At 42.6% G+C, this 18,889-nt stretch overlaps 1 protein-coding gene across 5 annotated transcripts in view; it reads left to right on the plus strand.

Annotated features, from left to right (window-relative positions):
• Positions 1 to 210: 210 nt before the first annotated feature.
• The window catches only part of CDC42EP3 (CDC42 effector protein 3), a 28,395-nt gene continuing 9,716 nt past the window's right edge, over positions 211 to 18,889 (plus strand). Inside the window, exons 1-2 of one of the 5 annotated variants that reach the window (XR_011140327.1) lie at positions 699 to 857; positions 4,696 to 4,757. The gene's annotated coding sequence lies outside the window, so the exon portion shown is untranslated. Of the gene's footprint in view, positions 283 to 698; positions 858 to 1,094; positions 1,364 to 4,695; positions 4,758 to 18,889 lie in introns of those variants that run through there. The other 4 variants (XM_068939389.1, XM_068939385.1, XM_068939387.1 and 1 more) reach the window with 4 other exon arrangements.

Below are 18,889 nucleotides of genomic sequence, written 5' to 3' on the forward strand. Positions count from 1 at the left end.
AAGCAGATGGGCAGCTTCCCTCAAATCTGTCATTACACATGCTCTCGGCTTTGGCAAGCGCAGCGGCGGCGCGGCGCTGCGGCTTGCGCGCCGCTGCATCCCCCGGCCCACGCCGCCAGCCGCGGATCTGCTGCCTACCTGGGCAGCGCAGGCTGCGGAGCCACGGAAACATCCTCGCTCCTCGCCACCGCATAAATCATGCGGGAAAGACGGAAGCGGGCAGTGGCCGCTGCGGAGACAAGCTTGAAAACAGCCCCTTTAGCGCAGCGGGGAAGCGAGGAGGTAGGTGAGAGGGTGAAAAAAAACCCCACCCGCTCAATTGTAAGCAATCCACCGAGCCGGCGCTGTGCTCGGCTGGGGTCCCGCCCCGGGGCTTGCGCGGGCTCTGCCGGGGGTGGGGACCGGTCGCCTCACGCTGCAGACGTAAAAAAAAAAAAAAAGAAAAAGAAAGAAAGAAAGAAAGAAAAAAGCCTGTATTAATAGTATTACTATTGCTGCTCTTGTTTCCCCCTTCCCCGCCCGCCTTCCCGGCACTCCTCCGCGGTGCCAGGATTTCCCTGCAGCCGCCTTCCCCGCCGGCAGCGCCGCCCGCCGCTGCGCGCCGCCGCCTCGCAGCGCTGCGCGTCCCCCCCCCCCCCCCCCCCGCCCCGCCGCGCTGCGCACCCCGCGCTGCGCACCGGCACACGCGCCGCCGCCGCCGCGGCGCCCGGCACTGACAGGCGGTCACAGGTGCCGCGCTCGCCCCGGCGCCTCCCCCGGCTCCGCGCCGCCGCCCAGCACCGCGCCGCACCGGCGGGAGGAGCCGGAGCCGGAGCCGGAGCCGGAGCCGGAGCCGGAGCCCAGCAGCGAGCCGCGCCGTGAGTGGGGAGCGGGAGCGGGCGGGCAGCGCGGAGCGGGGGGCCCCGGCTAGGCGGCGGGGGAGGCGTTTGGGGGTGGCCCCGTGCTGGGCTGCGGGGGGCTTGCAGGCTGGAGGCGCCTGAGCTCGTCTCGGGCTGCTTTTAAATCACTGAAATTCAAGGCGGAATAGTCGCCTCGTTGCTTCCCCCCCCCCCCTCCCCGTTATTCGGTTTAAATTTTCCTGCCTGGGTGCTCAGCCACACCTGATGTTATGTCCTGTCTTAGAGGCACAAGGCAACGCTGCAGCGCGGGCGAAAATAACACGTCTAACTGGGTGCAGGATGTCGCTGCTAGCTGTGCCGTTCCGCATCGGTGCGAAAATAAATAGGCGCTTGAACGCCGCGGTGCTGAGCGGCTGCGGAGCTGGGGCGGGAGCTGCACCTAAGCGAAATGCAGCGCTGGGAAGAAAGTCAACAGCAGGGTGTAATGCTGATTGTCAAACAAAGAGTCCCAGTCAGGAAGTCAAGTAAGAATTTGCATTTGGGCTGCTGATTAAGACATGCGGGCAGGGGATTAATAAGAGGGACTTGATTTGTTTTCACTTGAAATTAGAAGGAGACCGAAATAGAGGAAGTAATTAATGTGGGGCTTGCGTCATTGTAGATTGTTGTTACGTTTTAAAAATAGGAAGAGGGCTTATTATGAAGTGTTTAATGTAACAAATATGATCTCGATCTTTTATTTTCTTTTGGAAAATATTTGGGGGAGGGAGGCAAGCAGAGTGAAATTATTCATATGCGGGAGTGAAATTATTCACATGCGGACCATTCTTCTTGGTTACATGTAGGTTATAAATATGTAACGTTGTTCAGCAAAGCACGGAAAAAAAGCAGAGCCTTTAAGATACGAAAATCTAAAACTGAACAATTCTTAAGCGACATGTTGCCAGAAACCTTAAAATCCATGTGCTGTCGTTCAGATGTTTAGCAGAATGACAGAGATACCAAAAAAGGCATCGCGATGCTCGGTGCAATTCCAGGAGCAGAATTTTCCCCTTCCCCACAGAAAAGGAAAGCGCATTATTGGAAGCAAGAAGTGACAGATGTGGCATCTTAGCAACTGGCTAAACATAAAAGCATATATCAGCAGGTGATTACTGTCGCAAGGATTTATTTTTAAAGCGTTTCGTCCTGAAAGGGTCCAGCTTTTTTTAGGGTGAGCATTAAGATTTACTTCAGCTGTATGGCATGTTAAAAATAGGTTTTCAGCAGCAGTATTCAAAAAAGTAACAGTGAATTCCTATGTTCAAAAACATTCCTTGCTTTGAACATTTGTTTTTTATTAGAGCCTGCAAGGGGAGAGGAACTGAACAGGTCCTTCAGTCGGTAGGATAGTACTGAAGGGAACAATTTTTCCTGGCCCTCGCGTAAGCAAATGGTATCAGTGCAGGAAACAATGGGGCCTATCTCCTGCTTAGATTAAAGATAATCCCAATTACTGTTCTCTCAGGAGCCCGGCGATACCTGGTGCGCTCTCAGAAGTGAAAATCAGGCTGCAGAAACTCCCCTGGTGGTGGTTCTGCCTCTCGTCACTGATCCCTAAAGCCAGCCAATGTCACCAGGAGGCAGCCTGGGTGAATTTTGGAGAAGGAAAGAGCTGGATATCGCCCAAGAGGCAGCCTGTAGCCACTCTTTCCCTGGGGCAGCATGGCTCTGCACCGTCGCTATTTGACTGCTGTGGCTAAATGTCACACTGACTTCAAAGAGGTGTTTTAAATCTGTTCCAAACCACTTTTATCAGCCTTAGATTAACCAAAGAAGGCCATAGTTCTTGGCAAACCTTGTTTTGTACTCGGCTTTCCGTAATTAGGTAGGCTGCTTTGGTTTATAGTCTTATAAGCTAGATGACTTCTTACAGAAGAAATTCTGGTTCTCTGCCCAAGTCTTGAGAAAGAGTATGGGGTAGGGGAGGGAACTGTGCAAGCTTTTGAAGATGAATTTCCTTCTCCCATGTACCTTGCCATCGGGTTCCCTTTTGCTTCACTTTTCAGTGCAGTTGTATCCCTGAGGTGCACCGATAGACTCCGGCCAGTTATTCTTCATGCTCCGAGCCTGTCGCTGATAGAATTGCTCTGGATTTGGCCCATTTTGGCCGTGTCTAATTACTTAAAAGGCCACAGGCTTTCACCTTGCTGCATGCAAATGTAACTTTGCAAAAGCAAACAAAAAGCATCACTTTCTACTCTTCTTTTTTCTTTCTTTTCTTATCATGATCAAAGCACAGTAGATATCTTTGCTCAAGATCCGAGTCCTCTCAGGGAGAGCTGGCGTCCGCTCCCTTCCCACAGCGGTATAACTGAGCTAACTGGGTGGTCGGTGCCTGCTAGGAGCAGCCCCACTGCAGAGTTGCAGCAGTCACCGCTGGTACAGCACTGGCGTAGACATGGGTGGCAGTAGGCTGAAGGCATATCCTATGGTTTTTTCATTCGACAGCAAGGTGATTTACCCCAAAACCTCGGACGTGAAGTCCTCTGGGGATGTGAGGAGAACTGTAAACAGGCGTTGGGCTGGGGACTGTCAGTTTTTATATGATTTATTCTGTATTCTCACTGCAGAGCAGATTGGTTACTAGCTAGTGACAGCAGCTATCTGTTACTGATGGACATGCCTAGGTAGGCCAGCCAGGTGGGTTTGAAGCACCACTTACTCAGCGGAAGGGTTTTCTGTGAAACAGGAGGGCAGAATTAGGTGCAGCTACTGAGTGCAAGCTCAGGTGAAGTCTGTGCCGAAGGAAAAGTCGGAATGAACTGATTTGCTGACCTCAGAAAAGATCTCTTTCTAGTGCTATGTTAAATAAGAGATATTTGTGGATGACATTCTTGATGATATACTTTACAGTGTTCTGAATTTACTTTCATAATTTCGTTGAGCAAAGCTATTAATCCAGTGTGGTGACACCAGGGAAATGGGTGGAACAGGAGTCGCTTCGGAACTGGCTAGCGACAAAGCTAGTCTGTGAGGTTAATCTCCTCTTAGTTTCAGAGGTAAATCAAGATGCACAAGCTTCAGAAAGCACACGGCCAGGATAAACTGAGAAAATATCTAATGGACAGAGTTGGCCAGGGTGACAAGATATATGTATGCTGTTACTTGTATTTCCTTGGCGTTTATGGAATAAATAAGTCAGGTGTAGAAACAAATGTTTGCCTTAAGGTTCTAAAACAAGTTACGCTCGCAGGAACACAGTTAATCAATAATTTTTATAAGCATCTGTTACAGTTCTCCTCTGAGGGGCCAGTGAAGAGTTGAGTGTGTTTTACTCCTTTTTGTTTTATTTAAAGTGGGGAGGCAAGGCATTTATAGCCCGAGCCTACGTCAGAGCAGCACATTTTCATGCTTAAAGCTCTGAAAATGGGAAAGTGATAGTTGAATGCTCAAATTAAATCATATCTTTGTGACCACAATAGCTTTTTATGTGAGACCATTTATTGATGGTATGTTTAGCTGAAGTAATTTAAAATACTGTTATACTTATCTTTGAAATTATGCAGTTGCACAATACTCATAAAATTTGATGACTGATATCTCATGAATGCCAAGGAGCTGAATTAAGGGTTTCAGCCTTCACCATCTGTGGGGTCTCCAGCATACAACTTAACTATGTAAATATTTCATTAATGTTGTTTACTTGCCCTAAATAGTAGAAGAAAACTCACAAGTCTGATGCGCTGCTTTGATTTCTAGCATACAGGTCAGCACAGAACAAGTCAGATAAGAAATGAGATGGAATGATATAGTCAGTTATTGTGCTGTGGGTCATTCTGAATGATCTGAGGCAACTTGTCTGCGGTTTGTGCAGATAGCAGCGGACCTTCTGTAGAGATACAACTGCTGATGACAAGCCTTGCTCATTGAAACCAGGTATGACTTGCTTAATCAGATCTCTGCAAACTTGTCTAGATGCATGCTAATGGCAATTTTTTTTTTTTAAGGAACTTGTAGAGAGCTTTCTGAAAAGGAATGCTTGTTCCTGTCTTTGCCAGGAAGATCCAGAGAGCAGGACTTGCTGTATTTTTTTTTATTCTCTCCCTTTGAAATGCCAGGTGTTTCAAGTCTGACTCTCACTGTTTTGCTGTAGAATTTTTTTGTGTATCTGAATACTTGTATTCCGCCTTAAACAAAGGAAACAGGTGTTGAATCTTCATTCCAAATGCTTTTTTTCCTATAAAAATATTAGACACTAGCATAAAAACAGTAAGCAATCTTTTTTCCAGTTAACTTTTTTAAAAGTGCGTACAGTATGATACAAAAGTCAAGGAAACCCAAAAACCTATGTGAAAAGCCCGGCAAAAGGAAGTATCCAGAAGTTAGAAAATGCCTGTGGAAAATGGAGACACAGATGTATGTGAATTACGGTCGCATTTTATTTCTCATAGCCCTCTTCCCCAAACAGCATGTGGGGTGAATGAGGTGAGAAATTACAGGAAGAAAGACTCTGAAGTGCTGGGCTAAGGCTGAAGGTCCTGGTCCTCCTCTGTCATAGCCCTTTTGGGTGGTGTTGGGCAATGTTTTAATGCAGATGCGTGAAGGAACCAAGTATTGGTTGCACAAGTAATTTAATCTTGGGATTTCTTAACTTTGCATTCTTTGACTTTGCAACCTTAAGTGTTCCACATATGATATTTCTAATTACGGGGTACAGAATTCTCAGTGATACTCTGTGAGGAGGATCAAAGGTGCTTTGCTGCCACCACAGTCACCTGTGAAGTGTTTTTCCAAAGAGGTTGTGAAACTAGCTTCCTTGCCAGCAGAGCTTTCTGTCATGGGAGCTTTGCAGGGAGGAGCTCTGATACCTGTAAGGAGATGAGTAATACTGTTTTTAATCTTTAGTAGGAAGCAAAGCTGAGGGAAAGAAAGGGCAGGAAGGAGATGCTAGACAGGACTTCAGGCATAAGATGTTTAGTGAAGAAGAGGGCAATGGGTCTTGTTGATTTGGCAAACTGTTTGTTTCTGTAGTTCTAGTAAAGCTCCTCGCTGACTTTTAAGAGGCACTTTTGTCAGGTCATATGACAGGGTCAACTCCTGTAGAGTTGGCAGTTTCCTTAATGCTCAAGTGGTGCTCTAGTACCAAGTGATATACAGGAACATAGTGCCAGTATACTTGCCTTTTTGTTTAATTTTCCCTTAGCTCAATTAAACTTTCACAAAATATATGCCAGCACTATTGAATTCTTCTCGTTAAGAAGGACTTTAAATTTTACAAAAGTCAGTACCTTAGTAATTTAGGACCTTAAAAAGTCCTTGTGAAATACAGGTACCAAAACAATTTTTAGCTGTTACTCTTGATTATAGTGCTCACTAACGCTAACCTTTTAAATTGTATTCATAAATCTATTGTGAACAGAAACTAGTTCCATTTTTTTTAATGTGTATCTTCAGTTTTAGTTAAGTAATGCCTAAATCATGTGTGTGTATATATATATATATATATATATATATATCTTTTAAAAAGTTTACATAAATCTCTTAATATTTTCTAGAAACCTCTACGTTTATCTTTGTTTCATTTAATGTGATTCAATATGTGCTTTGATTTAGTTTGCCTTTAATTCTATTTATTCATGAGATTGGATAAATTAGATCTGAAACTCAGGCAAAGATTAGTCCAAGATGTGGTGTGGCTTGAGGTGAATGTTTTGTTTTGCTTTTTTTCTCCTCTTTTTTGTGCTCAAGATGTACACCATAAATATGAATCTGACATACTGGTATTAAGGAACAATATCTTGCTCAGGCGTTCTTACCACTGCTTTTAATAATTAATTGTGTTGGGAAACGGTCACCAGTATTACTTTGCTCTCTTTATTTTCAGATTCATTTAATAAACTGTCTTTTGGGGACTAAAACTTAGTGTGAATTTGCTTTATAATTTATCCCAAGGGAAGGGTTAGGCCAGTCTTCTCCTAGTTCAGTTTTCAAATTATAGCTTGATCAATTTTAATTTTACAAACTCCCTGTCATCTGAAACACTAGTATGACTTGGATTGGCTCTCTGAGAGTTCCTGTCACTGTAATCACAAAGAATAAAAACAAAAGTGCCTGTGAAGTCGAAAGTTGCATCTATCACAGTGAGGGTGTGAAGGAAGAGGAAAGTGCAAGTTCTGCCTTCTGTTTGATGCAGGTCTGCTGAGGACGTAGTTTGTTCCAAAGGCCAGCCATAACGTGTCTCCCAAATGCTGTGGTCCTTGCAAAGATACTTTGCTTTTTGCCTGACTTTTCTGTATTCATTTGGAGGATAGTATGTGGCTAGTTAGACTTTGGTTTCTCCCTTTTTTTTTTTTTTTTTTTTTTTTTTTTTTAGCACACTTGGCTCCTAGGAAGAATGTCAGGGGTTAGCTCAGCTGAGGGGAAGACTTAAATAGTAGGAGAGCTACATGGCATGTGAAAGGAGGGCAGGGAAAGGCTAGTGCCACTGATCATCCTGCATGGCAGATGCAGCTCATGTGCCCCTGCTTTGGATGCTACAGATTACTGCTCTTCATCGGTTTAAGCTGGTCTTTCCTTTGCTTGCTTGTGGCTCTCTAGCAGATGATTTTGGAAAAATTACCACAGCTTATGAAGGATAAGTGTGCTTGGGGGTGTTGCTGGCATTTTCTGCAGACAGCGTTTTCTGTTTGGATATTTTAAAACCAGATGAGCATATGCAGGTAAAGAATAGAGCAGAGTGTCCACACACAGGCTGTTTGTACGGCGTGTGGAATTTTATTTTAATTCAGTCCAAACACTTGGAGTAGAACGATGGAATAGGACGGGAGGTGTTAGTTACAATAATTATAATTCTGTTATAAAGCTAACAGTATTCCCTGCCCTCAAAGATGCCACGACTGAGGAGATTCTGTTGTCTGTGAGATTCTGTTGTGATTTTGTGTCTGCGCAGAGCTTAACATACTAGATCCCTAGCTTGTGATTAAGGCTCCTGATACTACAGTAATACAACTGCATAGTAATGCATTTGCTCAGTTTCGTCATCTTGCCTAGAAGTAAAAAAGGGTAGGAAGAAAGAGGGTTCACACATCTAGTCAGTTTGAAAAGAAAATCTTAAATGAAGAGAGATTGGATTGTTAATGTTATCATATCTGCTCCTACTAGTTTCTTTTTAATGATAAGCAAAATAATTAGTGATATGGAGAAGTCATATAGACTGAACAGAAAATACATAGTTAGAAACACACTGATTTGAACAGGTCACCAACTTGTATGGCAGCTACTGTGCTCCTGTATGTCCCTTCCCTGCTTGCACTGCATGGTCATAGCGGGAGAGGAAGGCTCTATTTCTTTTTGGTTTTTTTGTCTACAGCTGGTAAACGGTGCACCCTCAGGCACGATGAATACCCATCTCAGTTTCCAGAATCTTTTAGATAAGATCCACTAAACTCAACAGCAAAGATGAAAAGGGCACCCATCCATTTTATGGCAGAGTGGGCTGCACGGTTCTCTTGAAAATACATATTTCTAGTCCCAGAGAAGAAAAGTTAGTTACGAAAGCAAGAGCCCAAGTAGGTTAGGAATCTGTAGGAGTTCCTGAAGGAATCTGTGAGAAGGACAAAAAAAACTCCACCTCTCCTAAGGAAAGTGATGAACTATCGAGTAGTTTATACTGCAGACAGCTTTCATATTTTTCCTTGAGAATTACCTTCACTCTTAGTTGCAGTAATTATTTTACCTTGAAACTACTGCAGTGCTCCTACTTTGGCAGAAGAGTATGTTGTTTACAAAGTATTTTGTGGGATGGTATGACAGCTGAATTGCTGGGATGTAATGTGATGACTGTTTGGGAGGAAGAAACAGGAGTAGCACTGAATGAAGCAACAACAGAGGACTTGAAATTTTTTGACAATGCCTTTGCTAAGAACAGCATAACCATTAAAGTGCAAATCTTTAAGTGTATTTGAGCAATCACTGAAAATAAGAAGAGATAATATGCATAAAAATGAAAATTTCATAACGTGAGATACAGGTTTCAGTGCTCAAAGATGCAATCTAAACATGGGATTAACTCTAATTGCTAAATTCCAGCTAATTTCCATATGTAAGTAGACTTGGGTCCTAAAATGTCCTCTTTGTTAATGAACACTGTATGTTCTGCTTTTGAAGGAAAGTGAAAAGCTGTGGAAACACGTATTTGTAGGTGTGTACACAACAATTTATAGCATCATAAGAAGAAAAATTTGTTGTGAAAGCTGGAACGGCTTGGTAATGTCATTGTGTTTATGAGCGTATAAAATGCACAAGCAAGTTGTTAAATGGAAGTTACGCATGGTGAAGTCTATCACTGAAATATTAGGAAGCACCTGAATCAAGCCTGCTTATGTTTCTTTCTCCCTTGTACCTGTGCGTATATGTGTAGTGTTTACTTACACTAGGTTTTTCTTGACGCCTCCACATCGCTCTGTGTGCTGTGCGTACTGGGTTGATCCCTTCTCCCTTTTCACTTTCCTCCATCTCCTAGTTCCACGCCCTTAATCCTTACACACGGATTCTGTCCTTCCCGAATGTGGGCTCGTGGTGCTTCCTTCCTGCAAAGCTGCTTGTGGACAGGGAGCATAGAGAGCTATGAGGAGAGGCAGTATTTGTAATGGAGCAGGAATCTTGAAACACTTCAGCTGGCCAGTGCTAACAGACAGCTACTGATTCTTGCAAAAACAACACGTGTTTGAAGCACCTTAAATTGGCCATCCTGGTAATTCACAGGAACAGTGAAAGACACATCCTGGACATAAATTTGAATTTCAAGACTATGTTTAAAAGCACAGACGTGCCAGAACTTTTTAGCAGCACCACTGCAGGGCTGTGGATTTTGGTGGGTGGTTATGTATAGGAATAAGGGGATTAGGTTGGGGCAGGGGAAGAGAAAACGCATCATTTTGCTTTTGCCTCGCTAGAGAAACAGATTAACAACTCCTGCTAAAATTCTCCCACTTGTTTCTAATTCTCTCAACAAATATATGCAGAGGTGGACAGAGGACAGAAATTGTTGGCTTAAATGGCAAAGTCTGATAGTTAGAAACCGCTCTTAAGATGAGCCTTTCAATAGAAGAGGCTGAGAGACCTGAAGGATAGGTGGCAATGTTAGAAATGCCACATCTAAGAAACGGTGTGTAAGCTACGTGTAACAAAACAGCTCCGTGTACATGCATGTGTGTGTGTATAGGTTTAAGATCCTTGTCTGAAATGGCACCTGATAACTTTTCAGATGCTTTGATTCAGTGTGCTCTTTCAGTCCGTTGGTGAGGTAGTGTCAGGAGTTAGTGGGCCTTCTGAATTTCAAAGTTTGCAGTTCTTGAGTTAATATCTTAAAAGGACAAATGTGGTCCCAAATCTAAGTTCTCGTAATGTATAGGCGAATTGCCTTGAAAATAAATGATAGTTTGAGAGTGTTGTCAAAATGCAAGTTATCTTAATTTCTCTGGAGTAGAAAGTAAACAAAGCCAAAGCCACATCTCAATTTTCATTCTTTTCTCCAAAAACGGGATATTTAAAGTTGAACATTGGATTCTACTTGGTCAGGGTTTTGAGATGCTTGTTTCAGAGTGGTATCTTAAAATGTTTTGTTTTCCTTACTCGCTTTGAATAGGTTGAATTGTTGTGAAATGTGTGCCCGTTCTGCCTGCACAGTATCAGAGGAGAACTAGCTTTTAAAGTTTGCAGATCTCAAACTGTTTATGGCAGTTTGACAGAAGAGTATTTATTCAGTTGTCCATGCAGGATTTGAAGTAGCAGTATCAAACATAGATATCTTTTTTTTTTTTTTTTTTTTAATTTGGCGTTGAAGGACTATAACTTTCCTTGGACACAACAGTTTGGATGAGAGCTCTGTTTTAATAACTTCCAGATTTACCCTTTCAGTCTTAATAATCACCCTGATGATCGAGAAAATATAACCCGTGGACAAAAAGACTTTAAAAATTTAGTATGGCCTTCCCTGGATAAAAATGCTTTTCAAAATATGTATTCCTTAAGAAAAGAGAGATGTCATGCATGCAATCAAGGGAAAATACATTTTGTATCTTGAATGATAAAAGCCAGAATGGACCATTGGGAACCTGCCTATAACGCTATAGGACTTTGCTGAGTTGTTACCCAGTTCTGTGCCAGTATGGCTCCTGGATCTGCCTGAATAGTTTGAATTAGACCATGGGGATTTTTTTAGAAAAGAAAAACTGTCTTCAAAAAAATCCAAATAGGAGAGAATCCACCACAGTCCTTGGTAAGCTGTTCTAACTGTTAAAAAGATACATTTTTTTTTTTCCTACCTTGCTTTGTCAAGCTTTCATTCCAGTAAGTGTAAGTTGTAGCAGATGCAGTGAGTGGAAGTTGAATGCCCTCTATTATTAAATTTTTGCTGCATGTGAAGTACTTACAGCCCATGATCAACTCATCACTTCGTCTTCTAAGTAACTGAACAGATTGAATGCTCTGTGAGTCTGTTGCTGTAAATTATCTAGTCCATTAATCAGTCTCACGGCTGTTGCTGAAACTCTTCTGCTCAGTAGCATCCTCCTGGAATTGTGGATGCCAGGACTGGTCACGATAAGGGCCAAATACAAAATCACTGGAACTTCTCTTCTCCTTGTCAATGCTCTCGTAGGCACTGGGGAATCACTTTTAGCCCCTTTTGATAAAGCACGAGAAGATCAGATTCAACTAGTTCCCTCTTCTGACCTGCACAGCTATTGCTACTGTTCCCAAGCACAGTCTTTGATCCTGAAAATGTGGCCTATGTGATTTAATCTTAAATTTTAATCTTAAATGTATGAACTTGGCCACTATTAACATGTAAATGGCTTGCTGATGTTCAGATGTCTTGCTGCTGTTCAGGCATCAGCTAATCAGGATCACTCTCTTCCTCTCCCTTCCATTACCTACCAGTCAGTTTTCCTCTCTTCCCCCTGACCCCAAGTCCTCCGCTGTAGGTCATTTTAGCTTAATTCCCCAACTAAAATGGATGAATTGAACGCAAAGAGTGTAAGAGCATGCACAGGTTGAAGGGTCTTTTGGTGAACCAAAGGCCCATGTGAATCATAACGTCCATAGTAGAAGCAAATGCTAGAAATTCTATTTGCAACATCTTCTGTCTATCTGACTTGGAGTAACGTTACCCTTTGCTGTCTACAAACGAGGAGAAACTCCTGTGAAATCAGACGTGTTAAGCTGGTTTAATAAGTCACAATTGATCTAGTCTGAGATCCTATGACAAAAATGTTCTTTTGTCTTTGAGTAGATGCACTGGGCAGAAGAGGAGCTGTGTATATTGGATGCTATAGAAACCGGTAATTCTTCCATTACAGTTGTATCAGTTTGCTTTCTTGTCTGTTTAGGAAAACAAGAGTCCTGATTCTAATTTGGTTTATAGCAGCTACGCCCTCCAGTGATTATACTTATTTAATTACCGCTAACCAGGAGAGACCAGAACTGGACCAAGTGGCTCGAGGTTAAGCTTGGTTGTCTGCTAAGCTATCAAAAAAAGTGTCATCAGTAGATGCACTACCGCTGCAGTATTTCAAAGCATTTAACAGTGTTTCATTCTGTTTTCTTCTATTTAATAATGAAAGGTACTAGCAAAACAGATGAACTTAGGAGTTCATTGTACTTCCTGGGGGGTGGAGTGTTGTTCCTTTCCCAATGCAACATATGTATTAAGACATTTGCTGCCTTGGTAAATTCTTCCTTGCACTCTGCTGAGGACATGAATGCTAAGTTTGACCACGGAGCAAATGGCCATTTCCAAGTGACTCGTAAATGACGAGCTGCCAACAGGAAGTCCAACAAAATATTTCAGTGTGTGGAAAACTATGAGCAAATTCTTCCATATCTTCTCCAACGTGAGAGAGGTAAATAGCAAGAGGTATGAAGGGAGTTTCACTATTAATTAAGCTTGCTGAAATACTGAAACTGCACTTAATTCATACCATTGCATAATAAGTCAAATCACTGAGGCTGTAACAGCCAAAATGTCAGGCAGATTAAAAGTCTTTCTGGATTTTCAGGTATTCACAATGTTTTTGGTCTTAAAATTATTGAACTTTCACTTTAAGAATTTGGGCTCTTTCAGCCTGTGTTGGCACCCCGGGGTGATACTGCCTGCCCTTGTTGCAGGCCCTCTGAAACAATAGCTTTGGGAGGTGTGAGTTTTCCTAATCATGTCAGTGGTGACTAACCCTGGAACTTGGTGACTATTAAAAGTTAACCTTGTTACTGCAAACTGTTAATATGCCGAATTCAGAGAGTTTTGATTTATTGATTGGATGCAGATTTTTTTTTGTTGTTCAGGCCTTTGCAGTATAGATTCTCTTCCCATGCTAAATTGTCTCTGCCTTCCCACTTCTGTTTCTCCCAAGTGAACGGATTTTCATGAATGGTAAGAGTTCAACAGCAACGTTGGTAGCAGGATTTTTGTTTCAAGGGAACAGATCTACTTAACTTAAATTCTCAGAACACACTAAATACAGGTTGTCCTGCAATAATTCAAGCGGAAAAAAAAAAATCCCAAAGGCTTCAATGGGCTCTAAATACAGAGAGCTGTATTAACTATGAACTCACTCAGAGACCATGGATACAGTTAGATAGGCTCTGAATAACTGTGAGGCTATACGGTGACTTAATTTGCAAAAGTATTCTTTCTCATAAAGTGAATAAATTGCTGATCTTTTTAGCTACCTTTAGAAATAAATACTGCCTACGGAGCATTTTGCAAAGATTATCTTTATACAGTAGAAAGAACTGTGTAGCGATGGTAGAGGAGTCATTAGGAAAGAAACAAGCAGAATATGAACAGCAAAGAGATCAGAGATCTGCCATCTTCCTCTCACTTTTGGGTTCAAATCTTTTCTTTGGATTAAGAGCTCCGTGTTGGAGGATGAGTGGATACGTGTATGTATTTTCTTTCTTATTTTAGGGGAATACTGTTCCTTAGACCAGTAAAACAATAATAATCACAATGTGGTATAATTTAAGAAGCATGGGACTATGGTAATAGGGGTGTTGATGAACTGTTTCTACCATGGATCTACGTAGCTGTTGGTGAACAATTTAATGATTTTCTCCAATATAGATCAGAGCCTAAGTATGCTGCCCCACTGCTGCTGCAGCCAAAAGGAAATACTTGTGGCAGATTTGAGGTAGTACCCAAGTACATAGGAGAAGGAAGAAAATACCAGCTTTGTACCATCACCTTTCTACTTGAAGTTGCTATGAAACACAGATCCAGCAAAAGACATGCGCGGTACTTTGATGATGGTACTTCTGTTCTTCCCCATGACTCTGTGGAATGGTCCCCGCTGCGTTCATGTATTTTTGTCTTGACTGCACTGAAGCAGCAGCAGCAGCACTGAGATGCTGATGCCCTTCTCACGTGCAAGTTCCCTCTTCTTGAATTTCTTCAGTGTGCTGTCTCTGTTAGCCATACGCTCTTTTGTATTTGAGGAAGCTAAAGCCTGCAGGTTTCTGTGTTTCTACAGAGGCTATCTCTGTTGAGAGAAATAGCATGGACTTTTACAAAGGAGGAAGAGAATGCCACGCTGTGTCTTAAATTAATGCAATCCTCTTGCACTGTTACAGTATTATATGGGGGATATTTTGCCCAGTTTGTGTTTGCCCTCAGGGCAGAGAAACTGACCTCACCTTCTACTCAAAATTATTTGTCCACGTTAAGGAGCTCAGGACCTTCTGGCCATTAACTGCTATGGCTTGGATTCTGACCATGAGTTTTATTTTCTGAGGGTATTTTTCTGCAACGTTTGAGCAGAGGTTTTTGTCAGTGCTGTGGGTGGATGTCCCGGACCCTACAATGTGTCACATTTTCTTTTATTTCTGATGGACTGTGAACCGTACTAAGCAGCACGTCGCTCCTCTCTCACAATTTGAATTTTGGCTCTTAATTCTGACTGTCTGATGGTAAGGGCTTTCTAATGACAATTAAAAATCTGCTTTAAATAGCCTTCACCAAGGGCAGAAGTTCATCTTCACAGAATCGTTTAGGTTGGAAGGGACCTCTGGAGATCATCTAGTCCAACCTCCCTGTTCAAGCAGGGTCACCTAGAGCATATTGCCCAGGATCACATCCAGACGGCTTTTGAATATCTCCAGGGAAGGAGACTCCACCACCTCTCTGGGCAACCTGTTCCAATGCTCTGTCACCCTCACAGTGAAGAAGTTTTTTCTCAGGTTCAGTAGCATTCTCAGGTTCAGTAGCATGAGTCAATTCATCTTTCCCACTTATTACAGGGTTAAGTAAATAAACAGGTCCTTTACATAGCAAAGTAAGTTCCAGAATTATGTTGATGGTCTGCACGCCACTGCCTTCCATGCCAGGTATGACTTGGTACATGGATTACTCGCAGCGTGCTCATGCTTGCGTCAAGAGAGAGGCGCATCCATGCCCAAAGGGATTGCTGCACCTTGTTTTTGTGCTGTTATAGTTGTATAAATAAGGCATATGATGACCAAGCAGAGTTATAACAGTCTAGGAACAAGTGTCAAAATGCACTGCAAGGCCTTGCTGTGTGTGCTGTGATACAGAATTAGCTTGTCTCAACTCTGAAGTAGTAAGTGCAACCTAGATAAAGTATAGGCTTAGTATATTCAGCTGGTATTCATTTAGCCAGATCTAAAATAACTTCTGCCTTGATTGTTTCTCCTGCCTGTCCCCACAGTACTCCATATCGTGTGGAGTCTGATGTTTGTAGGAGTCTGATATTTGCGGAGTATTTGTGGAGTCTGATATTTGTCTGATGCTTGTAATAGGCACGCCAAGGCATTGCTTAAAAGGGAGGTTGTTGTGTAATTCAGGTGGGATTTGGCTGTCAGAAACCTGGTGAAGGTCTTTTCAGCATCCTGGAAGTGGAGTGCCATTGCTGATAAATCTGAAGTCTATGCGCAATGTTTTTGGCAAGGGATTGTAAATGTAATGCTCAACTTGAGGCTTTTTCTCCCCTTTGATATCCCTTGCCTGAAGTGACGTGAGGAACCCGGTGACTGGTGCTGAGAAGCATGTTTAGCAGTTGGCACTTGTAAAGGGGAGTGAAAGGCAGCTGCAAATGCAGAGGGCTCTGCTTCTGAGGAAGGAGGGAGGGAGGAGAGGCAATTCATCCCGATTTGACCTAAGAGGAGCGCAGAGAGGTGCAGCTGGGTGTTGTCCTCTGTGTTACCTAAAGTCTAGCCTAGTTTTTGTAGAAATACCTGTTACTTTTTGGTTTTTCATTAATGTGGGTTCTGGAACAAATTAATTGTGACCAAAGTCCTAAGGATCTGACATTTGTTTTCCACTGAAAAACTCTTTATCCAACTCCAATTTTCATCCTTACATGCATGCTTCACTTTCAACGTGCAATCCTGTTGAGCAGCATGAGAGAAATCACTTCTTGCAGTGCCTCTCTTAAAAGGTGAAAGCCACTTATGCCCTGCCCGTGCTTTTTTTGTGTGTGTGTGTGTGTGTTCATTTATAGCCTTTCTGGGGAGGTGGCTGTTGTTTTGTAGCAGTGTGTTTGCTGTGATCCTTTTCAAAAGGGCCATGTAGCTTGTATTTCCTTAGAGACCTACCAAGGATTGTCTGTGCTTTAAGGTGTGCGAGAGGTATGAATCCTCAGCTTTGTTTAGCTAGGAGAACTCACTGTAAAAAGTTGTAATTTGTCTTGCAACAAAGGCAAGTTGCTGTTTTGGTTGAGTATGGTATTACAACACTGCATTTGTCAGTGTCAGTTTATGCCAGCCTTTAAATAGGATACTCTGCAATGAGTTTGTTTTCTGGTAGTCTGTAATCCTCTCAGGCAGCTAACATTAACGAGCGGCAGCATTACTGTGGCCGATTTTTCTTTTGATCATACACAGCCTAGTCAGGAAATGGGTGAGGAGCGTGAGTCATGATTACATTACCCTAATGTGACTGCCTACTAGAAGTTTTCTTTTTGCCACCAATACTCTTTCCCTAGGCATTACTTCTGCAAACAAAATGTGCGTTTTGGAGCACTTTGAAATACTGACCTTTAAGCACAGAGATTTATGTTCTTTTGTAGTCTCAAAGCAAAATCCTGAGCAGGAACCCCTGCAGAGTGCAGAGAGAACAAGTAATGTGTGCAAAATGCTTTTCCAGAAAGCTGCAAAGGACAGGACTTGACTTGCAGTACATTAGGTCTGCTCGGGTTCATTGGATACAGCATGTTTCCCTGACCCGTTTAATTATGCTGTCATACTGCCTGCACATGCAAGCTAGAAGCCCAGTCCTCTCTATATACAGATGTTGTCATCTTGTTTGCCATTTTGGCGTAAACTGTCCTGCAGACCCACACTTCTCTTCTGAAATGCAGCTGCAGTAATGGGATGATAGGTGCTAAGTACTGGCTGAGGTAACACTCGAGTATAGAGAAGGTAGCTTCAGTGGGACCTGAAACAGCAGTATTTCAGACAGTTAAAATGCTTGGTTTTGAGAGTTTGAAAGAAATATCAGCTGCTAATTAATAAACTAGTTTTAGCACTTAACTGCCACTGTGCCGCTCTGAATATTCTGACAGTGCCCCTCTGTAGCGCTTCCAAACATAGAAAATACAAGGCCTGAGTACGTAACTTTCAAATTAGGGTCCTCAACTCTGCCTGGTTTTAAGAGCAGTGTGTGAAATGTAACTGTTTGTATAGAGAGGCGCTCCGATGCTATTTGATATATTCCAAGGAGAAAAAAAAAAGAGTTTAGTAGAGGCAACTCAAGTTAATAGAGCTGAGCTTCTGTCACAAAGATGCCAGGAGGAAGTGGCGAACGCTGAACTGCTGTCCAGCGCGATGCGTTCCCCTCCGCCAGGGGCGAGTCCCAGGTGTCCCTGACATGCTGCAGAGCAGAGCCAGAATATGACATGTCTTCCAGTTGTCACTTGTTCCTCCAGATTCTTCCCTCTGCTTGTATGGTACCTTCACACGGTGGAGCTGTTTTGTTAGGAGTATAGGATAAACTCACTGTGAAGATGTAATTTCCATTTGATTTCGTTCTACTTCATATCAAGGTGATAAAGCAGAAACAATTACTTTAACAACCTACACTGACTTATACATGCATAACCAATTTTTAAAAGTCTTACCCGCTCTCCGTGATTTCACCCCTATTCCTCAAGGGCATGAATTGGACCAAAAAAGAAATTCGGTGAAGAGTTTGTAATCCATTGTAGACTTTCCTTCTTTCCAACTACCCCAACCCCATGCTCTTTGATCTCATCTCGATGACCATTCAGCTCTTTGAAGGAAGCAGAAGAACTGCAACAGAGCAGAGGATTCATCCTTTCCTATGTAATAAATCAAATAAGCCTTGTGCAAATTCATAGTTTTCTGTAGCTTTGTACCTCTACTTCACTCTTAGCATTTGCACATAGAGGGCTCTCTGGCTTCAAGTTTGGTTTAAACCATTTTACCAGGCATTTCAGGATGGTAAATACTTATTTGAAGTGAAGCACTTAAGAGAATTGAATAATAGCAGCATTGGTGATTACAGTAAGTCTGTGTCACTTGTGTGTTTCAAGGAGACGATAAAAAATATTTGACTTAGAGATGAAGGGTATTTGAGAATTGGAGGAGGTTAGAGACTGGGGTGGGGGTGAGGTCTTATAAGATGCTTTTATTTCAGATTGCCTTTTATCAGGAGCTACCAAGTAAGGAAAAGTTAAATTAGGGATCTTTTACAAATTATGAATAATAAACTGCTAACTATAGCTGGAAAAACTTCATTTTGACATGACAGCAGCCCTTGGAACTGTAAGGCGGAAGCTGGTGGAGCTACCAAGCCAGTTTTGAATCAAGAAAATGGAATCTGGGTGTAATTCCATGGACATCTTACGTTGTAGAAGAGTTAGTTTCAGAATTGTGCATCCCTCTGCCAGAACTCCTCACTCTCTAAGCATGATGCTTCACCAGACAGCTGAGCTGTTCAAATGACTTGTTGCAGCCAAAAGGAGCAGTCGCACTCCTAGCCATGTGGTCCTACACCCTTTTCCTAATTATTTTTCATCCAGTGTAGTGAATTG

Source organism: Struthio camelus, chromosome 3 (genome assembly GCF_040807025.1).
Source record: "Struthio camelus isolate bStrCam1 chromosome 3, bStrCam1.hap1, whole genome shotgun sequence".
NCBI classification, from domain to species: domain Eukaryota; kingdom Metazoa; phylum Chordata; class Aves; order Struthioniformes; family Struthionidae; genus Struthio; species Struthio camelus.